At 46.8% G+C, this 21,394-nt stretch overlaps 2 long non-coding RNA genes across 3 annotated transcripts in view; both read left to right on the forward strand.

The window, feature by feature from the left end:
• The window catches only part of LOC135967353 (uncharacterized), a 47,404-nt gene extending 32,989 nt beyond the window's left edge, over window positions 1-14,415 (forward strand). For both annotated transcript variants that reach the window (XR_012424200.1, XR_012424199.1), the window contains exons 2-3: window positions 13,010-13,068; window positions 14,296-14,415. This is a non-coding gene — a long non-coding RNA (uncharacterized lncRNA). The remainder of the gene's footprint in view (window positions 1-13,009; window positions 13,069-14,295) is intronic.
• A 501-nt stretch (window positions 14,416-14,916) lies between these two features.
• LOC135967352 (uncharacterized) lies at window positions 14,917-21,114 on the forward strand. The gene is made up of 4 exons (XR_010581382.2): window positions 14,917-15,037; window positions 17,233-18,037; window positions 19,542-19,705; window positions 20,099-21,114. It is a non-coding gene; the product is annotated as an uncharacterized lncRNA (long non-coding RNA).
• Window positions 21,115-21,394: the final 280 nt, after the last annotated feature.

The following is a 21,394-nucleotide window of genomic DNA, read 5'->3' on the forward strand; positions in this document are numbered from 1 at the left end:
GCGACAGCCTCAGGAGGTCCTGGACATGTGCCCAAGGTGTTTGGGGCACAACTTGGTCTTACACATTTTAGAGAGATGTCAGACAACAATATATGTGAGATGTACGTTGGTTCAGTCTAGGAAGGAGGGACGGCTCGAAGCGGGGAGGGGTTTCCAGGTCACAGGTAGATCAGACAAATGCATTTCTAGTGAACCTTCCCAGAGGAAGCAGTCAGATCTGCATTTATCTCCGTGTGCAGATGGTGACTTTGAGTTCTCTCCTCTGTCATGAGGAATTTCCTTGTGGATCCATTGTGAGGGAGGTACATGGCTTCCCCCCTCCCCCCCCCCCCACCCAGGTAGCTGTCTCTGTTCGGAAAAGCATGGGAGGTAGGTTTGCCCTAAGCTGTTCCTCACGTTGACATCCCTTTAGCTTAGTGATTTTGGGGTCCTGAGATGTATTTTCAACTTCATGTTTCTGAACACACTGGCACTCTAAACAGTGTTGTAGGAGGCATCTAACTTACTTAGAAGAAGAATCTATTTGGAAGGACTTGAGCACCTTCATCCTTGAGAGAACCAAGCCTTTGTTTAGTTTACTTTGCCCCGAGGCTGTTACACTGCCCTGGACTGTGCGGCCTTAGAAAGCTGTGCCCCTCTGAGCTCCTGCCTGTGGAATCTGGTGACTTTGAAGTTAATCCAGCAACTGCATGTTTTGGAAAGCAGATTGCCTCTTAAAGTGTTGGTGATTACGATTCTAGCACTAGAATTTCAGTGTGTATTTTCCACCCTTCTTACTTTGTCTCCTCATATCCTGAGATGCTGCTGCATTTGCCCTTAGGCTTCATTGAGGGAAGGGTCAGTTCTGACCCTTTCTTAGATATTGACCTTGAACAGACAGAATCGAGATTCAGAAAAACTCTTGAGCTATGAGTGTGCTGATATCTATGTAAGTGGGGTTCATGTGTCAAACTCAGGTTTAAGAAAAACCAATTCTAGGCTGGGCATAGTGGCTCACACCTGTCATCCCAGCACCTTGGGAGGCTGAGGTGGGCAGTTCACTTTTGAGCCCAGGAATTCGAGACCAGCCTGGGCAACATAGCAAGACCCTGACTCTACAAAAAATTAAATAGGAGTGGTGATGTGCACCTGTGGGCCCAGCTACTTGGGAAGCTGAGGCTGGAGGATCACCCAAGCCTGGCAGGTTGAGGCTGCAGTGAACCATGATAGCACCACTGTGTTTATGGTGCACTGTGCCTGAGTGACAGAACAAGAACCACCACCCCCCCACACACACACAAAATATCAAATCACGCAGTGGCCAGTTCTGCTGGGACCACCTGTTAAGGCTACTCTGGGTCTCACGGTTTGAGAAGGTTCTGTCCAGGGGTGAGAGGGAGTGGCTTGAGGGCCTAGGAGCCAGTTCTTGTGGTTCAGCGTGACTGCAAGTGTGGAGCTGGGGGCAAGGCTCTCTAGGGCATGAGTGGGTAAACGGATGGGCTTCCAGGATGAGCCCCTGTGACTTTGCCTGATTTACATCCGTCCAATACAAATCCAGAGGCTCTTATTCTAGAAGCTTCTGCCGGGGCTGATGGACTGGCCTGGGGACAGAGGGTGTCCTCAGAGCCTCAAGGTGCCATCTGGTTTAGGAAGAGCACTTAGTCACCTAGATCTAGGACTTATGGCACTACAGGGGGACTCGTCACACTCGGAGCAGCAGCCATCTGCATTCTACACTTGGTTCTAGGCGAAGTATTTTGGAGCCTGTTGGTACCCTGTGTTGTGTTTATATGTAAAACAAGTTAGAGTTATAACTAGTTACAACCTATTTTTAAAATTTTGCCACAGAATATGGCAGTTGTGGTGGAGCCTGGCCAGAGACCCCCACACTCGGACGCTGCCGCGTGCTGGGGTTGCAGGCGTTGCCTGCATCGGCTGCCCCTCCCGGCGTGTCTGTGTTCTTGACAGGGGCGCCCATCGAGGCTCGGCCTGTGGGATTCATGCAGCCATTTGTCTCCGTGTTCCTCTGAGGTTCCGCAGACTTCACGGTCCTGTGGCAGAGCGTAAGTTATCTGCTTGCATCCTGATCTCCCCAAACCCCAGGACAGGCCAAGAGTTCCTTACACACAACTGCAGAGGGCCCCGTGGTGTGGATTTGCAGGTGACACAGCCTTTCCCCAGCTCGGCCTTCGTCTCCAGAGTTGGCTTTAGGGCGATAGAAGCTTCCTTCAGACTGAGGGGCCCTGAAACTTTGGTTCTAGGAATTCAGTGACCAGCACGGATGATACCCCGTTTCTCTGCATTTGTAGCAATAGTTGTTAACATGACCACGAGATGTACAAAGGAAGGGAAAAGGAGGTTTTCTTTTCAGAGTAACACTCTGTGCTTTGGGAAATGTGGTCTCGGGGGAGCTGTAAACACACACCCCTCAGAAGGGGAGGAGGCCGCGGCGCTACACGTTCCGGGGTTTATTGGCTGTGTGTGTTCATCGGGGTCATGGAATGTCTGAAAGTTTACAAGGAAAGTGGGGTTTGCTCATCCGGTTCGTGCAATGTCTGAACACTTACAGGGAAAGTCTAGCACACATGCAGTGAGTTAACCTGTAACATCCATGTTCGCCTTGGGGCGAGCGTAACATTTGAAATGAAGTGGACTGGGCGTGTCATGTACAAAGGTGAGCTGTTGGGCGCAGACGTTTATGCGCAGCCTCAGTCACAGCCAGGACTGGCTCAGGGTCTGCAGCTTGTGGCGGGAAAGGACACTCACGAGGCCATTCTGTCCAGTCAGGGGTGCCAGCAGGGTCCCAGGGTGGGGCTGTCTGGTCGGCCGGCGTCTGGAGTCCACCCAGAGGAAAGCTCCCGTGGGCAGCTTTCCTCTAAAGCAGGCTTCTGATTGTGGAGGAGACTTCATGCTGGTTAACAAACTGTACAGGAGTAGTGCTGTGGGGCTTTGGGGTCGACCTTCCCTATGATGCTGGTTACATTTCTCTCCAGACCTCATCGTAGACACAGAGATTGTACCTCATCTGACAGCAGGGTGGTGCCATGTTGATATAGTAATTTATTGTATTAACCTTTTTGTTACCATTTTAATAACCTTTTTTTTTCTTTTTAAAGAGATAGGTTATTGCTGTGTTACTCAAGCCAGTCTTGAACTCCTGGCCTCAAGCAATCCTCCCACCTCGGCTTCCCAAAGTGCTCGTCTTATAGACGTGAGCCAGTGTGCCGAGCCTACAGCCATGTTTTTAAAACTCAGCAGTTTAAAAATCCTACTCCTTTCACCCCCTCAAGCAGGCTGATTGGCCTTGTGCAAACTGGGGTGTCACGATCTTGGCACCCCTTTTATTTTTCCCTTTGGCCTCAAGTTCTGATGAGAACAGCAGTTACAAAATGGGCCTTAGGTGATTCTTCCATTACTAAAGCCAGAATTCTTACCAGTTAGAGATGTTTGTCCCTAGGATCCCAGAAAGCTCTTTTGAATCAAGCCCGTAGCAAATAAGTAAGGAACTAAACTGTTGGTCCTCTGCTTAGTACCTGGGGATTGGGTTAGTTGCTGATACCCTTTGATCTGTGCTCGCATGCTACATCTCGTCATGGGAAGCAGAGTCGCCCTGTGGAATAAAGCCCAGCTCACGATGGCACGTCGAGACACTCTGGGCTGTCAGTCCCTTATACAACGGCAGGCGTGGAGACTCAACATCGCGTGCAGAGCCCGGGCAACCGGAGTGCATCCACATTAGAGACCACAAGGCCGGTCGGCAAGGTGGACCTCCAAGCATAGGGCCCTGACAGGCCCGCTGCGAGGTGAATTAGGAATTCGTTAGCAAAGAAATCAAACTCGCCTGTGGGTCCCAGCTGCTTGAAAGGCTGAGGTGGGAGGATTGCTTGAGCCAGAAGGTCAAGGCCACAATGAGCCGTGATTGTAATACTGCACTCTGGCCTGGGTGACACAGGAGACTCTGACTCAAAAAAAAAAAAAAAAAAAAAAAAAAAAAAAACCCAAACCTTACTCTTCATAGCAGGAAGGAGAATTTATCAAAGTAACTGCAACAAAATCTTAGATGATATAATTTCAGTGGCTAAGTGAGCTGTCCAGCCCACGTGGCTGGCTCACAACGCAACAGAGCAAGGTGCTGCTGCAGCTGCCCTCCCACCTGATCGCTTGTGGACATTTTCTGTTTTCCCATATCTCCCTTTTGGATACGTAGCTCGCTACTTTATAGCTAAGCATCAGTAAAACAGGTTGTCTATTTTGAAAAGTAACTATTATGTCTTTTAAGGACAGAAAATGAAGCAGGTGACAATAGCATGGCGACCTGGTGAATAGATTTAGAGGAATATTTAATACTTGGCACCACTCTGATCCCTTCTTCTCTCATGCTTAGTTACAACTGCCGCCTCCTAGGACAGAACACTTTGAGCTCTGTGAGTGGGAATTCAACATGTTCTAAATCAGAAGTTTTAGTTAAGCAGTATTTTCTGTGAATGCCCAGATCCTAAGTGCTCACTGTACTGGTGTGTGGTGTCGAAAAAGAAACCAGGGCTTGGGGCCGGGTCTATGGTGCAGTGTCCGCGTTCCCATATGTGAGATGGGGGCCATGACACATGACCTAGAAGGTTCAGACTGTGGGATTGAATAGATCTGCCCACTCCTGGGAAGCCTGGAGTCTAACTCGACTTGGGCTGGTTTTAGGGAGATGCTGGTAGCGCTGTCCTCACAGGTCACTGGGAGGGGCTTTGGCTCCGTCCCTATCAGGTGTGTCATGATCAGCCCAGCTTGTTCATCTCAGAAGCTGCTGGTCGTGTTCTCGTTCCTGTTGTTTGTTGCGTGTTATTTCGGTTCTGTTCATGTGGGGACCTAGGAAGTTCCACAGTGAGAGGAGAGCCACTGAGCCGCCTTCCTGCCTGGACGCCAGCCCCACGGAGGACCATAACTGTTTGAGGGTGGCTTCTGCGCCCAGCCTCACCTGTGGAGGCATTGATGCAGTGGTACTTTCTAAGCTCCTGGGGCACACAGTGCTGTTGTGTGGATCCACAAGCCGCTGTGGCGTCCGAGCATGTGCTCCCGGAGGAGAGGACTCTGCGGGCACTGATAGTGGGAGCTGGCTGAGAGTCCAGTGAGTGAGACTCCCTGTGACGTGCACAACTGCCATCTGTACAGCCCCTCCTGACGCCAAGATGGTCGTGCGATAAATGCACAAAGTGCATCTCCAGCAAAAAGCCGCCGAGTGTCCACATCCAGGATATCCACCACGGTGGCTTTTTGGTGTTAATACGATGAATGTGAGCAGCAGGTGGTCTGCGTTCTGGGTGTGTGTGACTGTGCCACTGCAGTTTTGTTCTCATGTCTTGATGAGCATGAACGGTTCCTGACAAGGATAGGTAAGGATGCTGTGACCTGAGACTCTGCAGTATTGTAGTTTGAGGAACCAAGGAGTTTTTCTCTCTTGTAAACTCATGAGGGAGGATGTTCCAGGCTGGTGACTGCTCCATGAGGTATTCAGGGATCCAGGTTCGTTTCAGACCCCTGCTCTGCGTTCCCAAGGACACTGCCGTCCTTCCTGTGGTTGGGACTGGGTGATTCCCACGGTGGCGGTGGGGGAGGCTTAAGGTGAGAGTGGCCATGATTTACCTAATCTGCATAATGACAGAGAGCCTGGGAGTGAAGTGTAGCCATGGCCCGGAGGATGGATGATGGATGTTGGTGAACGACTGGTTGCATGGTTGCACTCACCGCAGCTGGCCCAGGGATGGGGAAGCATGGCTGAGTATGCTGTTCAGTGGTACCTGATTCTTTCAGATTTGACTTCCTTATGGATTTTCTGCTGTAAAGAGGAGAGAGCCTGTGGTTCTAGGCCAAGCATCTCACTCATCTCATAACGTCTTGTATCCCTTAGCCAACATTTTTGTCAAGTTTTAGAAGTCCTATCAAACTGGCAAGCATTTCTCAATTTGGTTTAACCATTGGATTCTATATCTGTGTCTGCATCTCTATTTTACATCTATGTGGTTATTTGACACTCTGTAGTACCTTTGTAATAGGTTCTATTTGGTGGAAGTTACTTTCAACAAACCCTTGCTGCTACTTGAATTTTCAAGGTTGCAAGTAGAAAGGAGAGAATAAAAACCACATCTTCTCTAATTTTAAAATGTGTTGTTCCTCAAATCACACCAGAAGTACAAATATTACAAATTACAAAAGCAGTCAGAATCAAGGTTAAGAGATTTCTGGGTGATTCTGGCTAATCAGCAGTATTTGCTGAGGTGTGTGTAGCAGAGCAACACGCCAAGAGGCTCGGGAGGGGAGAGTTGGGAGGCCAGACTGTGACTTCAGAGGTGCTGTTGCCTCAGGGAGAGGAGCTAGATGCAGAGAGGATAAATGGCCACAGGTGTGACCACCGCCATCCTTGCCGCGGTACTAGGGCCTTTGTGAGCTGAGTTATGAACCAGATGAAGGCTGTGCAGGCGTGTGAGAATCCAGGCCAGACTCGACGGGTGGAGGCTTGGCAGATTTGAGGAGCCTAGTGAGGCACCCCGCACAAGGTGGGGACTAATAGCCACCCCTTCTCCTCCCGCTGGCTATTAGGGGCCATGGTGGACTCATAGCCAGTTTACGATATTGTGAGTAATATCATCTCCCCCTCTGGAAATTATGAACTCTTTCACAGATGGCTGTATACCCTCAGTGTGTACACTATCAGAGGGTGTATACCCGTCTGTATTGGGAGTAATATCATCCTCTTCCTCCCTGAATGTTAAGAAGAATATCCCAGGATTGCTTCTACTCCCTGAATTATTGGGTGTCATATCCTCCTCTCCGACATGGAAATTAGAAACAATATCACTGGGGGTGTGTACACCTTCTGTAATATTTAAAGTAATATCATCCCCTTCCCTCCAGGATCATGGGAACAATATCCCTGGGGGGTGTACACTTTCTGCCATATATGTAATATCATCCCTCCCGCCTTGAAACATGATGAAGGACCATCTCACATGGGGTGTGCAACCCTTGGTGCGATATTGGGAATGCAATTATCCTCATTCCCCCTTGCATGTTTGGAAAAATTTCAGTGAGTGTACCCCTCCTGCCATATGAGGATTACTATGCTCTTCTTCCTTTCTGGATATTAGAAAGAATATCACACGTGGGTTTGCACTTTCTTCGATATCTGGAGTCATGTCATCCTCTCTCATTTTGAATAGCAAGAACAATCCCTTGGGGGGAATGTACACACCCTGCCATTATGGAAGTAATATTACGCTCTCCCCCCTTTGATAATTAGGAACAAAATCTCATGCTCCCTATCCCTGGATATTAGGAACATCATCACAGGTAGGTGTACACCCCCTGCAGTATTAGGAGTAATAATATGATCAATTATTAAACATCCATGATCGATATTAACAATTATCAATGATATTATTAATAGGATACTGTTATTATGGATAATTATTTTAAATATATGATTATGCATGCTTAAAATTAATTGTTAATATTGTTATTTTATTACCAGCATCACTTAGTATTGATTTAAGTAACATTAATTGCTGATATTATTTTATTATTAATAGTGATATTACTATTGATTATTAATGCTAATGTTAACATTTTTAGTATTTTACTAATTATTAATATCGATGATTACTCTTAATTTTTCTCATATTAATATTAATAATAGACTTGTTCCTGATATCCGGCGGGGAGAGGATATTACTCCCAATATCGAAGAAAGTGTACACCTCTGTATGATGTTATTCCTTACAGCCAGGGGGTAGAGGATGTCATTATTGAAACTATGGCAGTGGGTGTACATCCGTTCGGTCGTCTTGTTCCTTATATCCTGGGTGGGAGAGGATGATACAACTCCCAATATAGCAGGGGGTATACATCCTCCTGTGATATTGTTTCCTATATGCAGGGGGAGAGGATGATATTACTCCCAATATCGCAGGGGTTGTACACACCTCCTGCGACATTGTTCCTAATATCCCGAAGGGGGGAGAGCATATTACTCTCAATATGGCAGGGGGTGTACACCTCCTTTGTAATATTGTTCTTAATATCCATGATGGCAGAGGATGATATGACTCCCAATATCACAAGAAGTGTACGGCTGCCTGTGATAGAGTTCCTAACATCTAGGTGGGGAGAAGATGATATTACTGCCCATATCGCACGAGTTGTAAAATCCCTTCGATATTTTGCCTACAATCCTGAGGGGAGAGGATATTATTCCCGATAGCAAAGAAGGTATACAACCCCCTGTGACACTATGCTCAATATCCGCATTGGGAGACGATGACATTACGCCCAGTATCACAGGGGATGTACACCCACCCTGGGATATTGTTTCTTATATCGAGAGGGGGAGAAGATGCTATTGCTCCCAGTAACGCAGGGGCTGTGGCTGTACACCCCTCCTGTGATATTGTTCTTAATATCCTAGGGAAGAGAGGGTGATACTACACCCAATATCTCATGGGCTGTACGGTGTCTGCTCAGAGATGTGTGGGGCTCTCTTACACCAGTAATTCCTTCTCTAACTGTAGTCACATACTGGTCATCCAGGGGCCTCCTAAAATCCAGCAGCATAAAAACAAGTGGAATTTCTGAGAACCAAAGATGGCGCACGGTTCTGGTTGGGCTGCCACAGGCAGTTTTGTGAAAAAACAGAGATGTATTTCCCACAGTTCTGGAGTCTGGAGGTCTAAGGTCAAGGTGGGTTCAGGGCTGGCTCCTCCTAAGGCCTCTCTCCTTGACTTTCAGATGGCATCTTCTCTTGTGTCCTCGTGCGGTTGTCACTCTATAGATGTCTGTGTCCTGATCTCTTCTTACAAGGTCATCAATCCTAATGACTTTGTTACCTTAATCACCTCTTTAAAAGGCCTATCTCCACATACAGACGCATTCTGAGGTCCTGGGTTAGGACTACAACCTGGGAATCTTGGGGTATGCAACTAAACTTGAAGCAGATGGGGTCTTATGAACCTGTGTCACCCAAGCTCATGCCAGAGCCCCATGAGGGAGCCCCATGTCCCCCCTTTGATATGGTTTAGCTGTGTCCCCACCAAAATCCTGTCTTAAATTCTCATGTGTTGTGGGAGGATGGAAGTGATAATTTGACAGCAGAGAAGACAGTTGCCACCAGGGAGGGGAGAGGGGACCCCAGGCCTTCGAAGTTTGGAGGGTCTCGGGCCCCTGGGCAGAGCAGGCAGCCCCACCCCTGTGACACCCCTGATGACCGCTCAGTAGTTGGAAAAGGTGGAATCATATGCAGAGGCTGGTTGGGGAGATAGGAAGTTGTTGAATGAGTTTTTAAATATTTCCATCAAAATTCTTACTGCACCCTTGGTGTTGATGGGGACTAGTGGCTTCACCATGTGCCTGGCTTCTTCCTGGCTCTGACTCTGGAGGCCTGGCCTAGGGCTGCTGGTCGGATTCATTGCTGGCAGCAGGTAGAAGGTGGAGGAGGGAGAGGAGCTGTCCTCCCTCCTCTCTTACTCATGCCTGTCCACGTTAGCAGCCCCTCCCCAGGCATCCCTTGCCCATGATCTGGGGAGTGCTATTCTCACTTCCCTTGGGCCCTGCCCACCGAACTCCAAAGAATCCCTTCAGTGACTCCTTTTAATCACCCTTTGCCTGTGACAAAGTCTTCTGGGGCCTCCTGACTGATCTAAGGAGAAGCCTGGCTATCTGTGCAACTTGTTAAAGTGAAGTGAGTCATTCACACTGGCATGTATCTACAAGTCACACAGCTTTGCAACTGGAGTGACTTTAAGCTCATCGAACCAAAGCTTCCATGACAGATGAGGACACCCAGAATCATAGGATAGAAGTGACTTGCTCCCATCTGGGTCGGCCAAGCTGAGACTCAAGCGTAGAGTCTAGCAAAGCACACTTCGTCCTCCCTTAGAAGAAAGATCCTGCCCGCACGGCTCACCTCCACCTACCCTAGGTCTCCCCCACCCTCCCTTAGAGGGAAGCTCCTGCCAGCCTGGCTTACCTCCACCTACTCTGGGTTTACCCCACCCTCCCTTAGAAGGAAGGTCTTAGAAGGCAGCACATTCACCTTCCCCTACCCTAGGTATCCCCCACCCTCAGAGGGGAGTCTTTGGGTCAGTCACAAGACTACTCCGGACATCTGTAAGAACAAATAGTTTCCAGCACAGTCCTTTCCTGGGGTCTGCCTTTTCCCTCTGGGATGCTTGGAAGTTGAAGGAGTCAGGCAATTCAAGTTCTCCCTGGTATCTCAGGGGCCGCTGACACACAGGAAAATGTGCTGCTCTGCTCGCTGTTTGACTTTGATGGATGCTAATTTGTTCTAAATGAGCCTGACATTCATGAGCATGTAAACATATGTTACTGGTGGCGGCTCGCAGGGCCACATGCTGATGGATCTCGTGGGCTGTCCCCGCCGGACACCACCAGGCTGCCTGGGTCTTTGCAGCTTCTGGCTAAGGCTTCAGATGTTGTTTTTCTTGCACTATGAAGTAGGCATTTTAGCTACAGGGATATATATGTATGTGTGTCTGTGTGTATGTGTGTGTGTGTGTGTGTGTGTGTGTGTGTGTATATATATATATATATATCACAAAAGAAACAGACAAATCTGTGAAAAGAACTTGAGTTTATGCGCCGATCTACTGGAAGGAGCCTCTTAGAATGTCAGCTGCTCAGTGTCTGCTTTGACTCCCAGGCAGTTCTCTCTGTCCTGTGGCTCAGATTCTGTGGGGCTGAATTATACATTTGATCCCGTTCTGCTCAATATTTCCCCACAAGGAGTGTTTAGGATGCGACTGACGCCTTTAAAGATATCTGCAGCAGGAATAGTGCAGAGAAAAAGCACTCCATGCTAAAATATTTTGAGCTGAAGGCAATTAAGAAGCGCTCTGGCCTTCCCTCTATTTTCTGAAAAGCACACAACATAATCATATTATACAAAGACAAAAGTGCCCTTTCTCCGCTCTCTGCCAGAAAGGACGCAGGTCAATCTCTGCAGACAACTTCAGACCCTATCATTCGGGAAACAGCACCAGAGGAATTTACACAAAAATCTATCATTTATTGGTCTTCCCACAATTTGTTGCCCCCAATGACCCAAAGTCCTTTTACTTTGTCTTGGCACTTCTATAAACATTTATTATCCTTGTTGAAGATGTTATATAAAAGAAAGCTCTGAGCTGTCTCTTTGAGATTCCCTCATTCCCTGTGTATCTCCCATGTATATATGAAATATACATGCTAATAAGCCTCTGTTTGCTTTTTTTGGGGTTCATCTGGTTTTGTTATAGGAACCCCAGCCAATGAAGCTAAGATGGGTGGAAGATTACATTTTTCTCCCCTGTAGTAGCATTATTCTAGCAATAGCATTTTTTTTTGTAGATTTCTGTTGAATACACACACACACACACACGCAGACACAGCAATGTAAAAAGAAAGAAGTGTGGGGAGTCCTGATGAAATTTTAGGTCTCAGATTCCTAAATATGTTGGAAAGTTGTCTTTAAACATTGATTTTTTTCCCACATTTACTCTCATTTTTTTTTTTTTTCTGAGATACCATTTCTAGATTGTTTTCTCTACATTTTCTTGCAAGTCCGAGAGAGTATGCTGGTTAGTAGTGTGTCTAATGCACCACCTCTGTCCTTGTCAGTAAAGAAATGTAGTAATTGAGAGGGATATGAGAGTCACACTACACAGGGACGGAAACACAGATATGAAGTAAGTAAAAACACGTGAAAACCCAGCATCTCTGGAACTCTCACCTACTCCTGTGCCGATATTCATCCTTCAGCTCTGCCTCCGTTCTTCCCTTCTTTTCTCATGCTATAGGGTCTGCTTTGGAGATGTTATCTACTTTCATTCTTCCAAAGTCAAGCTTCTAGCTTTGGTTGGAACTGCAGACCCATTGACTCATTCAGCAAATACTTTCTAAGCACATGGATAGTCACTGAGAATACCATGGTTCACCAACATGACCGTGGCCCCTGCTCTCACGAACCTGGGGCCTGATGGGGAGAATGGACACTAATATGACAATCACTCAATGGGTTTCTGATGAAGAATTGAGGAAAGGGCACCAAAGAAAGGGAAGTGGGATTCTCTAAATTTATGCTGTAAAAGAACCTGGTGTATCTTGGGATAAGAGGTAGAAAACTGATGCATTCTGGAAGGCATGATCTCCTTGCAGTCTGGAGAGAAGTAGAGGTTGATTGTTGAGGGGGTTGGAGTGTAGGAACACCACGGTCTAAACAGAGATGGGGGTGCGTGCAGAATGCCTCTTGCAGCAGGAAACAGGCACATGCAAGGAAGTAAGCACGGGAGAAAGTGGCACAAGACAAGAATGAAGGCAGGCAGGCAGGGGCTGGGAGATGATGGTAGATGCTTTATTCCCTTAATAACAGCAATGGCATGCTGTTGAAAGCACTTGAGGGAGGTGGGGAAGTGGGTATGACATGTTTAGTGTTTGTAAAATTATCACATTGTCTTACCCAACTTTACTCTTTTTTATTTTTAAATTTTACGTTCTTGGATACATGTGCCATGGTGGTTTGCTGTAGCTGTCAACCCATCATTTAGGGTTTAAGCCCTGCTTGCATGAAGTATTTGTCCTAATGCTCTCCCTCCTCTTGTCTCCACCCCCCAACAGGCCTCCGTGTGTGTGGTTCCCTTCCCTGTGTCCATGTGATCTCATTGTTCAGCTCCCACTTATGAATGAGAACATGCGGTGTTTGGTTTTCTGTTCCTCTTTTAGTTTGCTGAGAATGATGGCTTCCAGCTTCATCCATGTCCCTGCAAAGGACAGGAACCCATTCGTTTTTATGGTTGTATAGTATTCCGTGGTATATACGTGCCACATTTTGTGTATCCACTGTATCATTCATGGGCATGAGATATCCTCTTAACATGTGATCCAGCAATTGCACTCTTCGGTATTTATCCAAAAGAGTTGAAAACTTGTGTTCACAGAAAAACCTGCACATGGACATTTATAGAAGCTTTAATCATAATTGCTAATTTTATTCCAGCTTTATTCATAATTGCTCAAACTTGGAGGCAACGAAGAAACCAAAATGTTCTTCACTAGGTGAGTGGATAAATAACCTGTGATATATCCAGACAATGGAATATTCTTTAGCACTGAAAGGAAGTGAGCTGTCAAGCCATGAAAAGACACGTAGGAACTTTAAACATGCATGGCTACACAAAAGAGGCCCATCGGAAAAGACTAAATACTGTCAGCTTCCAACTAAAGGACATTCCGAAAAAGGCCAGACTATGGAGTGAAAATATCCGTGGTTCCCAGGTGTTGGGAAGAGGGAGAGATGATGTGAAACACGGAGATTTTTAGGATTTTAGTGCAAGTGCTCTGTACGATGCTATCATGGTGGATACATGTCATGACATATTTGTTCAAACCCCATAGAACCAGCACCAAGACGGAGCCCTCATGTAAACTGTGGACTCTGGGTGACAATATGTCAACGTAGGTTCTTCAGTTACTACAAATGCTCCTTCTGGGCAGGAGTGTTGTTAGTGGGGGAGGCTGTGCACGTGGGGGAAGGGAAGGCATATAGAAGGCCTCTCTGCACCTTTCCCTCAATTTTTCTGTGAACGTGAAACTGCCTAAAAGATAAAGTGTATTTTTAAAAAACAAAGGAAAAAAAGGAAACAAAAAGTCCTCACAAAAATCAAATGAGAAAATGATCACACTGGGTGCTTCAGGTCAAAATGGAAGAACAAGGGCTGTATTTACCATCCCACCTGAGGACTTTTTTCTCACTGCTTTTCAGCGTTTTTTTGGAGTCTAGTCAGTGCAATAAGGCAAGTTGAAATATATAAAATGCACCCTTATTAGAAAACAAGATTTAAAACTATCTGTACCTTCAGGTGACGTGATCACCTGTGTGGAAAATCTCCTGAAATCACAAAAAGCCACTAAAACTAATAACTTCCTAATAAGTGAGTTTGGAAAGTTTGCAAGATACAAGCTAAACACATAAGCAATATTTATTTCTTTATATACTGGCAAAGAAATAATTGGAAATGGAAATTTACAAAGCAATATTATTTATAGCACATCAAAACATGAAATACTTCAGACTAAATCTGACAAAAGACGTGTAAGATCTATACACTGAAAAGCAGGCAGTGATGCTGAGATAAATTAAAGAACTAAATAAATGAAGTGATATACTGTGTTCATGGATCAGCAGGCTCAATATTGTTAAGATGTCAGTTCTGCCCTTGTGGATCAGAGGTTTAATGCAATTCCAATCAAAATCCCAGCATGATTTTATTTTTATTTTTCCAGTAGAAATGAACTAGTGGATTCCAAAATGTGTCCGGAAATTTAAAGAACCCCAAAGAGCTAAGACAACTTGGAAAAAAACGGTGGAGGACTTACCTGAACTATCAAGATAGTGTGGTATTGGTACAATAAGAGAAAACTGGGTTAATGAAACCTCCTAGAGGGTCTAGTAATAATCTCACAAACATGTTACATATACGTAGTGGATTTTTGAATAAAGGTTCAAAGACATTAAATTAGAGAAAGGACGATAATGATGATAGAAGGATTAAATACCATAGGCAAAAAAGAGAAAAAAAGAGCTCCTGCTAAATATCTTCACATTGTGGGTGTCACTCATGCAATTCAATTCACATTTTGTGTGACTAAAAGTTGAACAGACCTCTTCATTCTCTTTCCCCAATTCACTCCACAGAGATGCTGATGTCTTTCAGTGGAACTTGGAAGTTTGCTCTTCTTTTTAAAATGACTCTCTTAGATACTGTTTATGCAAGAAGTTATGGGACTGTAACTTACAAATACTGTTCTAAACCTTGGAATCACATATTCCCCTTTTTCTCTACTTATCGTTTCTAATCAGTTTCCCATTTCCTCTTTCTCCTTCATATTTACACTGCATTCCTTTTAGTTCAGGTTCTTGTTACCCCACTCGATCTCTTGATGCGGTCACCTGAATGTCCTTCGTGTTCCAGCCTCCTGGAATCCTTCCTTCATGACCCTGCAGAACTGCCCTCCAGACCAGCAGGTGTGACCCGGAATCAAGGATCTCAAAGCCAAGTGGGATCTGAGAGGCTATCTAGACCAATCCTCCATTACAGACGTATACTTTTTGATGACTTCGCTTCAGAGCCCAAAACATTTGCACTGCAGGCAGAATCACCTAAATCACTTGATGCGATGTTCAGTCTTCCCGTGGTATTTTCCTATCTGCATCTCCCTACTTTCGGTCAGCCATTTCTCATGACACGGAATCCTTCATTCACAACACATTATTATTATTCTCCACACACACACATTTGTTTTCTGCCTGGGTTTTTTGTTACATTATTCCCTCTGCTGGAAATACCATTTTCCAAGATATGACTACAGAATTTTAACGTATTCCTCAGAATGATTCACATATCACATATTCTACCAAATGGCTGCAGATTCTGTCACCTCCTCTCTTATCCTACGGCAACCTGGAGAACGTTCTTCTCTTAGCCAATAGGATTTATCATGGTCCTTCTTTATCTTAACAATAGTTTAGCGGGACTGAGAACTGGGAAGTAGATTTTTCTCTCAGGGCTGAGAACTGTCTTAGTTTAGCAGATCTCTCTGGGGCTCCATTCTGGTTGTAGAAAAGCAACCCATAGGGCATGGTGGGGAGGAGAAGAAGGGGAAGTAAGCTGTGTTGCATGAAGATGGACAGTTGTGACCCTTACTCCGGGGTTGGGAGTTGAGGCCCCTAGGAAGGAGAAGCTGTAAGGATGAAGACGAGGCATAAAAAGTGATACAGGCCGGGTGTGGTGACTCACGCCTGTAATCCTAGCACTTTGGGAAGCCAACGTGGATGGATCACGAGGTCAAGAGTTCAAGACCAGTCTGACCAATATTGTGAAACCTGTCTCTACCAAAAATACAAAAATGAGCTGGCTGTGGTGGCACATACCTGTAGTCCAGCTACTCGGGAGGCTGAGGCAGGAGAATCACTTGAACCTGGGAGATGGAGCTTGCAGTGAGCCAAGATCATGACACTGCACTCCAGCCTGAGTGACAGAGGGAGACTTCATCTCAAAAAAAAAAAAAAAAAAAAAAAGTGATGCATAGTAACAAGACTGCCTGAGGAGAAGAGGCAATCAGCAACCTTCTCCAGGGTGGGATGGCTGAAGACCCTTTAAGAACAAAGGTGTCTACTTTCCTTCTTTAGGTTGCTCTATCGTGATTTAATGAACCCTCCCAATCTACTGTATTCAGTATTTGGTATGAGTCAATTTAGGGGAATTCTAGAAAACATAGCTGGCTGTTATCATCAGGTTAATGTAGATTGGGAGGAAGGGAAAAACTCCAGGAGGCACGTAGGAAGGACAATACGTGAAAATAGAAACTTGAAGTCAGTTCACCCTTCAACCAAAATCCAGTTTCCAGAAGACATTGGCAGGGCTGCTGGGTCTTCCTCATCTGAAGATGGGGGATTCCAGATAATTATTATACTTGAATCTCACAGGATGGGGTGATCACCACCAGCTCTCAAATGGGATGAGTTACAATGTCTTTTATCAGGAGGCGGTAAATAAGAGGTTAGGTACACATCTGTAGTCATCACAATTTTGTCAAGATTGCTCTTTTTACTTCCATGTCATAGATGGAGAGCCTGATGCTTGTGGAAGTGATTGGTTCAGGGTCTCACCATCAAAAGTGGCAGAGGAAAGATTCCAACATGTTTTAAAAGCTGCAAACTGAGCTGACTCCCATCCTTGCTGTCATACAACTTTGAGATTTCAATCCTCCTGAAGGCAGGAAACTTATTCCATTTGTTTTTATACCCTCCATAACACTAGTGAGCAAGTTTTGCTCAAAGTAACATGGAATATTTTGCTGACTCAAGGGGAAAAAGAAGTAAGAGACTTAAATGACACCATCACAAGTCAACATTCAAGGAACAGAGACATATTTAGCATTAGCTGTCTCAGTCAAATCAACATAAGCATGCACGTTTATCCTTTACATGGGGGTAAGACAGCAAACACAATTGAAAAAATGAGCCAAGTGTAAAACATTTGTCACAAAAGGATGGATTTAGACAGGAGAGCAGTGAAGTAGGTTATAAAATGGTCAGCATAATCCATTTTAAGGAATTATTAGCTGAAACATGCAAAGCATTTAGGATTTCTGGGAGAAGTGTACAAACACACCAAATGTTTGTCCGACATTTTCTTCACTGCTTCTGTCTTTCCACAGGGCTGGAGATGATGTTGACCAACGGCCTTGGGAGGAGGGGTTGCAGCTGAGTCCACACCCTCTCAAACTCCTTCAGACTTTGTTTTTGTAGACTACTTTACCACTAACAACAAATCCTAAGATTTACTCAATCAGTACAGCAGTCGTTGGCCAGAGTTCAAATTTCTCATTCGAAGGAATCTGCACTCTGCCTGCCAGGATCGACTATTAATGGCTTCGTCCGTAGAGGAGCTATGTCTTTGCTCACTACGGAATAGTATTGAGGCTTCGAAAGGGGTATTTTGCTGGTCACCTCCTGGTCATCCTTCTGCTCACCAAGAACAGATACTGTTCTCAGCCCCGTACATTGACAAGGTCGTTTAATTCTCACATAGCCCTTTCAGATAGATGCGACTATTACCCCCCTTTTACAGAGGAGGAAATCAAGAGGCAGAGGACATAGGCGAATTGTCCCAGATCACAGAGCTGGCCACGGAGCTGGGACTTGCACCCGGCCAGCCTGGCTCCAGAGTTCCCTGCCCTCCTCCTGTACAGCACGTGTGACCTGCAGTAATCACCGCCCAAACGGGCAGGCACTGCGGATAGCCAAGCACATCTCTTCCGACTTCAGCATGGAGGAAGGTTCGTTTTCATTCTGGTGTTCAGCTCGGGACTGTGTTTATCACCACAAGGACGCACAACCCAGAAAGCTCAGTCACGTGACGTTGCCTTCTACGGTCATGGTTTTCTACTTTTTGGCCCCATTTTCCTGCCCACTTGGCCTGCTGGGACGTGAATGATACATTACTACTTCTACAGAATGCAGGTGAGCAGGTGGCAGGGCAAGGTGGGTTATTGGACAAGATTTCCTGACAGCTGGAAGCTTGGGGGAGACCCGCGGTGGCCCCTTGTTATTCTTCCCTCTGGGGTCGAGCGTGAGGCCCTCCTCGCTGGTGCCAGGCGGTGTCACAGTTTTTAGCACCCCACAGCCAGGGCGGCTTCTCTGTCCAGCTCCCCCCGCCCCGCCCGGCTTCTTTAGTGAGATAAGTTCTCTGACTTGGGATTTTGCAGTCAGAAGAGTGATCATTACAATTTTCATTTTGAATATTGTGGCCCTGCTGGACTGCGGTGCAACAGGCTCTTTCATGAAGATTGGCAGAGATGCTAACGGCTAGGGCAGCAGGATCAACGGGAGCGAGGAGGACTCCTGGGATACAGCTCTTAGCTCCCCCCGGAGGGAGCCACAGAAATGTGAATCTGCTCTTCACATGGCCGTAGACTCTCCCGTGTCCTCCATGGAACCTGTGGAGGCAGCATTAGGCGCTGGCCGTCTCCGGGGTGTGAGCTCAGTGAGCAAGAGAACATCTGCCCTCCCACCCCCATCTCCGCAGCTGAGTCCTCTTGCAGTTTTGATTTTTAGAATGAACGCAACAACCTGCCCCATTCTGCTGATGCTGCAAAAAGGAGCTGGAAAAGAATGTGCACAGCTTCTCCAGTCTTAGTATTTACCACCTTGTAGTTTGGGAAACTTTGGCTTGAAACTTGGCTGCCCCAGTACAGTACAAGGGTATGCTGAGGATTCTATGATCCTGCTAGATTCTGCCAGGAGGTCAAGTTGAAAACGAGCTAGGTGCTCTCTCTGCCTCTGTCTGTGTCTGTCCCGTCTCCCTGTTGCTCTGTTCCCCTTTTCCTCTCTCCATCCCTCCCTCCCTTGCTTTTGCTCCAAAGAATATTCTTGTTGAATTTGTTTCTCCATATCTTCTGCCTTTCCTTAGAATACATCCCTAAGAGTCTACTCATTGTGAAAAGCAAACGGCCTTTAGAGGTTTTCCAAATCTAACAGATGGGGGTCCTTGCAGACAGAGCTTCATTTTACACTTTTATCAAGAAGCCCATGGCTCCCTGCTCGCCATGCTGCAGTCGCCCTCAGGAGGTTCATGGAGAGCAGAGGCCTTGGGGCTACATTAAGGGGTGTCTTTTTTCCAATGTCCCGAAGGTATACTTTGGGGGGGGTCGTTGAAGTAGGAAAGTGACATCAGCACTGCCTGTATGGCATGGGTTGGTCAAGTACAGTGTGCACTCGACCCCCGGACTGGCTCTAGGTGGGGAAAAAGGACTTCAGTTATTACAGGGTGGGTTGGGCTGGCGGCTGCCCAGCTCTGGGGACAGATGCGTCGGCTTTCGAAGCCCAGGTAGCACCTGTCTGAGACTGCACAGCCCTCCTCACCTCTTCAGTTCCTGAAGGGAAAGACCCCAGGAGACTGAGGTGAAGAACGCTCTTCCATTTTCAACTCACCCACCATTAGGGTTCTGCCCCCTCTACCCTCCAGCTCGCCAACCGTGAAGTTTCCAGGGTCCCTGGCCAGTCACTTGCGGAAGCCTCGCTCTCCAGGACCTCGGGAAAGAGGCACCCTACTCGAATGCGTGCTTCTCCAGGAATATTTGCTCTGGTAATAGCTGAGAATAAAAGGCATGTCTAACAGTTTGATTGCAGGTGGGTGACCCCGGGGCAAGTGATTTTGGGAAGATGGGGCTGGCTGGCGTCCTGTGTCCTGACTTTTCTTCTGAGCCTCTGCAAAACCACTTTTGAGAAAATTAATCGGGGTGGGTACTCCTGGGTGGCATTTTCTTCTAAGTGAAAATCTGTAGAATTCCTGCATTTGCGGGAGCTGGGGTTTTCTGTCACGACCTTGTGGGGAGAGGGGCTGCCCTTCTATGTCCTGGCAGTGTGGGGCCTGTTTCTTATCCAGACTTACCCAGACTCTTCTTACCCAGAAGAGTCAGGTGCCTGGCCCGTGAACTGCCCAACTCAAATTTGTATGTCGCTCGTATCGACCTAAAATGAAATAATAATGAACTCTAAAACATCCCATTTCTGGCATTACAGAGACCTAGGAAGGGAAGGCTTATAGCCGGCTTCTTCACAATCCAACTGGAAGTAGGGCAGCCGGATCCTGGCATCCGTATCTCCTGCTGGGTGAGGGTCACAGGATCTCAGCGACCAGGTGAGGCAACGATGTTGAAAGAGGCTTCAGAAGAACTGGGCCAGAACAGTGGAATCAAACGGAAAAGACTGGAAATTCAATCAGCTTGGGGAATGACCAGAGAGCGTCTGTTGCCCAGCAAGGCTTGAAAACAGAGATTCCCAGCAACAGGGCCATAGCAAAGCTCTCTCAGCACACCTGCCCCGGACCGTCAGCTGATGAGAGCTTGTGATTGTGCCATCCAAGGAGACGTAGCTATTTGGTCTTCAGCTGGTTCTGGGCACAGAGCATCTAAGACCCTTGGAATCTTTCGAGTGGTCAGAGTGCCTTTGTGTAGTCGGGACAGGCCTGGGAGCTGGGGCCCCCTAGGCAGTTTCAGGGTGGTTCTCGGGTTCAGAAAGACCAAGGCAGGACTAGAGGGCTGGAGCTGTCAGTCTCCAACCCAACCTCTGACCTGGAGGGAGAGGGCTGAAGATGAGTCAATCCCCAATAGCCAAAGATGTCATCAACCATGTCTACAGTGACACCTCTAGAAAACCCTAAATGGTGGGGTTGGAGAGCTTTCAGGTTGGGGAAAACCTTGACATTCTGGGAGGGCAGCATTCCCATTCCCCAGGGCCAGAAGCCCTTGCACTTGGAACCCGCCCCCACCCACCAGGCCTGGAGCAATGCACCTCTTCATCTGGCTGTTCACAGGTCCTTCATAACGAACTGGTGAGAGTAGGTAAAGGTGTTGCCCTAGGTACCGTGAGCCAGTCTGGCGCGTTATTGACCTTAAGTAGAAGGACATGGCAACCCCGATTTGTAGGTGGTCATCCAGAAGCAAGCGAGACCTGAAACTTGCCATTGGCGAAGCAGGGGCAGGCTCAGGGGACTGAGCCCTTGACCTTGATTTTTCCTGTTGCAGCAATATGTCCAATTTCAGAGCTGTAACAGGGGTGTAACATCTGCCATTTAGATTTGGTGAGGACCCTCAGAACCAACCTCAGGGCCACCTGCCACATGTACATCAGCACTGTGGTGCAACTTGAACTCTGCAAATCAAGCCTCTAATGTCTTAGGGGAATCTGAACCTTCGATTTCGTGCCCCGTGCAAGGTGAGTCCTTCCGACAACACCCCTGGAGCACTTCGCACATGGTTCAGTGCTGATCAGTTCTCAATGATCTGTGCCACCAGCACTTTGATGCTTTGAACAACA

This window comes from Macaca fascicularis, chromosome 15, assembly GCF_037993035.2.
Source record: "Macaca fascicularis isolate 582-1 chromosome 15, T2T-MFA8v1.1".
NCBI lineage: Eukaryota > Metazoa > Chordata > Mammalia > Primates > Cercopithecidae > Macaca > Macaca fascicularis.